Genomic DNA, 6,000 nt, shown 5'->3' on the forward strand with positions numbered 1-6,000 from the left:
TTAGAAAGAAATCCTGTACACACTATAGAAACTCCTAACCCTAATCCCCTTTACCTACTTTTTCTGTTCATTTAATATCAGAGTAATTGAAATCCCCCATGATTATTATTCTAAATGTTCCTCAATCCTCTAATTTGCATACTTCCTCCTCCACCTTCCTCCCACTTTGAGGTGGTGAGTAGACGACGCCTATTACTGTGATTGATCCTTGATTATCTTTTATTGCTATCCACATAGATTCTATTTTTGTCTTGCTCATAGTTGTGTCCCTTTTTTCTACTGCCATCTTGTTATCCTGAAGTTAATCCACCCCGCTCTTCTCCATCTCCATCTTTTCCAAATATATCATACCCTGCAGTGTTTAATTCCCAGTCCTGATTTTCTGTAGCCATGTCTCAGTAATCTTTACCACGTCTGCTTCCTTCCAACCCAATTGTCTCGAGCTCCCTTTTTATTTTTGGATACTGTGCGCACCACTGTACCGACATCTTAACTCAGTTTAAAAAGGATTTCCATGCACTTTATGTTTAGCCATCTTTTTAGACTCTCATTCTTTAACTCTATTTATTCCTTTGTCTTCCCTTACTTTACTCTTTCCTATCCTGTTTTGTTTACATTTAGGCGGCTTACATCTCACTAGTTTTTTAAAAGAACAATGTCTAATCACGCATCCTCACATGTACAGACATGTGTCTGCTTACAGCAGTAAGAAAATCCCCGATAAGAAAAACGCATTCCCAAAACTGCACATCAGCATATTTTTTTCTGTACACTGTCAGGAACGCCGACACAATGTAGGATTTGATAAGATGAGTTGATACTGATAATCCAAGATCACACTCAATTGGAAATTTTACAACCTGGAACCATGTTATAACCTTAAAATGCAGACCCCTGACTAATTAACCACCACAAGTCCATGCAAGCTTGGCTTTCCTGGAATCAGTGAGGCCTACGTAGAATTTGACAGTTAAATAAATTTTCTTAGAATCAAAAAGGGCTGTCCTTAAGTAGAAATTAACAGTGATCAAAACCAAATTTGGAACATAAAGGGGCTGAACTTAATTACAATTAAGATACCACCCCTATCGGTAAGAAATTAGCTATGCAGCCTCCAAAAAATACTATAAATATTGAGAAAAGTCATACGATTTTCCGATTTGCTGAACTCACTCAGGCATCTCTCACAAGATAAAGGTTTAACTGCTGATGCTCAATGAAGATGATTCTCTCCCTAACTGTAGACTTCACTTGGGGAAATTAAGGAAAATGCTACTTTAATAATTGAAGGATATCCTACTTAAAACATTTTACTGTAACAATAATTGAGAAATTTAAAACTGGATTCTCTACAAGAAATAAGATTGTATTTTTTTCTCTTTTTCCTAGAACCCATTTCACGTTTCAGTTGAGTGTTTCCACCTGTCTTTGAATTGCATGTGCAGTTCTTTCATAAACTTCTATATATTTTAAAATCTATCTTGTTTCACACAGTCTTCTGTATCACCAGCTTGAGAACCCGACTCTGTACTCTCTTTAGTGGAGGAGTACATTACTAAGGAGTAGCCCGGACCCCGATAATATCCAGGATTTCATAATCTGGCTTAAAGTTCTTAAAAAATCTATCCGGAGGATGGTAATACAGCTTTCCTTTCCTTTCGGCAGAGATAGATCATTTAGACCATCAAATAGACCATTTAGCATCTTCCTTGTGTTCTTCGAGATACGTCTTTCTTAACCTTCCCTAAATTGAGAGGTACTGAGTGGTACTCCTGATCTGGGATTGTCTCAAAAAGGGGCTAAGATTATGATCCATCACAATTTGGGCCTGCAACCATTCCGCCTCCAACAATTTTTTTTTATTTGTAAACAAACCCAAGATCTGACAAACATTGTGTAGATTGTATGGTCATGATATCAGATAAAAGGCACTCTGAGGTACATCAGTCCAGAAAGTGTTAGCATAAATACATTCATTTGTATTCAATCATTGCACGTCAATGGATGCAGAATTTACATTCAAGTACAGTGATGGTGTTGATACTCATGCATTTATTTATATCTGATGCTACATGCTCATCTTAATACATATCTGCTAAATTGTGAGTACAGTTCATAGAATTGGCTGCCATCGAGGTGAGAAGATTGAAAGATCATCTGATCGATGAGAGTAAAATGTTAAAAGGATTTGATAGAGCGAAACTATTTCTTTTGATCAGGGTCTCCAGGACAAACGGGCACAACCTTAAAATGAGAGGTAGACCGTTCCAGAGTGAAATCAGGAAGCATTTCTTCACATGGAGGAGAGTGCTCCTCCAAAAACCCTGTGGACTCTGGGGGTCAATTGAAACTTTCGAGACGAATGTTGAGCGAGCATATCAAGGGGATATGGAGCACAGGCAGGAAAATAGAGCTGTGGCGTAGATCAAATCATCATCTAACTGAAAGTGGAGGAGGCTGGAGTGGCTGAATGGCCTCCCCCTGTTTCTATTGTCACCAGCTGTCCCTCAATTCGAGGATGACATCTACTCAGCTTTCTCCCAGGAGTCTTCAAGTGACTGAACCGGCCATTTCTTGACCCTGTAGGGACTTGGGCACATGGGGGCAGGACGACCCATGAGGTAGCGGGATCCGGAGCGCAGGATCTGCTTCCTTTTCTTCCCTTCTCTGCCGCCGCCGCTCTGCCTCGTCACTGAGACGTTGGGACTCAAAGCGCGATGCAGCCCGATGCACAAGCTGTCGCCATTTTGGACGATTGGTGAGCGAGCGCCTTCCCAGTCAGTAACGTCAATGCTGCCGAGCTCCAAGGAGAGTTTCAGAGTGTCTTTGAAGCGTTTCCTTTGCCCTCCCCTGGAACACTGGCCTGCAGTACTTTGCTTTAGGGAAGAGTGTGTGGGGTTGGGGGGTTGGATGATGGTCATGGTGGAACTGACCCCAGCAAGAATCAGTGTTGGCAGGAGAGGAGGTTCGAATCTGGGGAGAAGAATTGGAGCAAGTAGGATTCAGCTCTTCCCCCTCCAACCAAACCCAATCAGCCGCCCGCCCGCCTGCCTTTCCCGCCGAGGCGGGGACGCAGCGTCCTTAGCAACCGCCCGGGCGACCGTCTTGGCGGCTGCTGCTGGACGGGCATGCGCGGTGCGGTTCGTGCCGGGGGGAGCATGCGCGGTGCGGTCCGCTGCCGGGGGGAGCATGCGCGGTGCGGTCCGCTGCCGGGGAGAGCATGCGCGGTGCGGCTCGGGGTCCGTCAGGAGCATGCGCGATGCGGTCTGTTGATTGGGGAGCTGCAGATGGAGCGAGCGGAAAGCGAGGTGAGAGCCCATTGAGCCGTGGGGCACATTCATTACACATGATATTTGTTCAGTTGTTCCAATAACTAAGGCAGAGCCTCGGTCTCCCGTGATTTTGGTCTCTAGGGTTTAGTTTAAATTAAACCCTCGCGCCCCCCCCCCCCCCCCCCCACCACCTCGGGCCTGGTCCCCACAGCAGCCTCGGGTTTTCCTGTAGCCCCTAACCCCAAAGACTTGTGAAGCTGAGAGTGAGGAAAGACTTTGTGAGTCAGGAACCCTCCCCATCCCCCCATCTCGGTTCAGGGACAGGTCTTTATTCATCTTCACTGGAAAGTCTCTGAAGGGATGTTCGGCCAGGTGAGGCTTCAATAATTTCCTGTCTGTCCCTGTGAGCTTGACTCTCGCCTCTGAGTCAGAAAGTTCCAGCTTCAAGCCTCACCCCAGCAACTCTGCACAAAAATCTAGGCTGACCCTTCAGTGCCATACTGAGGGAGCACTGCACTGCTGGAGGTGCCGTCTTTTGGATGAGATGTTAAACCGAGGCCCCGTTTCCCCCCCCCCCCCCCCCCCCCCCCTCAGGAGGGTGTAAAAGATCCCAGGGTGTCATTTTGAAGAGTAAGGGTGTTCTCCTCGGTGTCCTGGCCAATATTTATCTCTCAACCAACACCTCAAAAACAAAATCTCAGCAAGTTGGGCAGCATCCCTGGAGAGAAAAACAGAGTTAACATTTCGTCTCTAATGTGACTCCACAGATGATGCCAGACCTGCTGAGTTTTTCTAGCACTTTGTTATCTATTTCAGATTTTCAGCATCCACAGTATTTTGCTCAGATCTAAAAAAAACAGATGATCTATTCGTTATCACATTGTTCTTTATATGATCTTGCTCTTTGCAAATGGACTGCTGTGTTTCTTACACTACAACAATGACTACATTTCAAAAGTACTTTAAATTGACTGTAAAGGTTGTGAAAGGTACTCTTTTATTCATGAGGAATGGGCTCCTTGTGTGAGAGTAAACATGAAACTGTGTCCCTGCAGGATCCACACCTTCCTGCCAGGAAAAAGTTGGAGTGCAATCCCTCTGTGTTTGCACTTTACACTCAGCGTAAAAGGAAGGTGACCAAGGATGCATGATTTGTAACCAGAAAGCGGTCTAAAAACAAAACCTGAAAATGTTTGGGAATATACAGCATATTATGCTTTAATTACAGAAAGGTATACTTTCTCTCCTTACAGACAGCCTCTCCGTCAAGGCTGCAATTCATATGTCTGTTGGCTGATGAATGTGAGTTGTTGTTCTTGATGAGCCTAACTAGACTGAGCTGCAACCTCATGAATTACAGGGACTACTGGAATTAGCCTGATTGCATTGTCTCTGCTGGTCAGCTTTCCGTTGTTTCACGCTTAAATAAAACTCTTTGAAGGTAATTGCAGCTGAGATATACCAATGTCGCGTCTGTTAGCTTACTGATTCAGTGGAAGTTGGGGTAGCGGTAGAGCTGTGTGAAAATTGTTCCGAGTGCAAACTGGCGTTCTTGTCTCGGGACTGACTACCAGTCTGTCGAGGAGCACTTGCATATCCCGATTTCGCCCCACCTTGTTCTAAATCTGCAGGAGCCTGTGACACACCTTAGTGTGTTCCTGTGTGCGAGTTTAAACAGTGATTGCCAAAGGCCTGTTCAGCCATTGAGTGCAACGCTCAGTCTTGTTCTCCCCTAATGTCAACACAGAGCGAAGCAAACTCCTTGAAAATTTGTCCACTAGCTTCAAATAACTTAATAATGTCTCCTCAGTGTGACTGACTTCAAGATGCATTCTAGGAAATTTGTTATACAGGGTAGTGCCCATGGTCGTCGAATGATACATCACAGAAGGAGGCCTTTTGGCCCATCGTGCCTGTACTTGCTCTTTGAAAGAGCTATCCAATTAACCCCATGTCCCTGCTCTTTGCCCAGAGCCCTGTAATTTTCTTCCCTTCAAGTATTTATCCAGTTTCTTTTTGATTGTTGCAATTCCATCTGGTTCTATCATCCTTTTAGTCAGTGCATTACAGAATGCACAGCAATTCACAATGTAAAAACATTCTCATAGAATAGAATCATAGAATGGCTACAGTAGAAGGAGGCCAAAAGGGCCATCCTGTCTGTTCTGGCTCTCTCTACTCAGCTAGCCCCACTTTTCTGCCCTTTAACTTGTAGCGCTGCAAATTTTTTCTCTTCCAATAATTGTTAAATTCTCTTTGAAAGCCCCGATTGATCTTGCCTCTCAGGCAGTGCATTCCACATCCTAAACACTCGTTGTGTAAAAAGTTTTTTCCTTATGTCACCATTATTTTTTTTGCCAATCACCTTCAATCGGTGTTCTCTGGTTCTCAACCCTTCCACCAATGAGAACAGTTTTTCTTTATCGACACTGTCCAGACCCCTCATAATTTCCTAGCCCTAAAAGCTAGCCCTATCAAATCTTCTCTCAGCCTTTTCTTCACTGGGAAGAACAGTGCCAGCTTCTCAAATCTCTTCGTGTAATTGAGGTCTCTGTTCCCTGGAACAGTTCTTGTAAGTCTTTTCTGCAACCTGTCTCAAGCCTTCACATCTTTCCTAAATTTTATTAATATGCCTCCTGGTATCTCTGTGCCATTTTTTTATTCACTCATGAGATGTGGGCTTCGCTGGTTGGGCCAGCATTTATTGCCCATCACTAGTTGCCCTTGA

Source organism: Cetorhinus maximus, chromosome 1, assembly GCF_964194155.1.
Source record: "Cetorhinus maximus chromosome 1, sCetMax3.hap1.1, whole genome shotgun sequence".
NCBI lineage: Eukaryota > Metazoa > Chordata > Chondrichthyes > Lamniformes > Cetorhinidae > Cetorhinus > Cetorhinus maximus.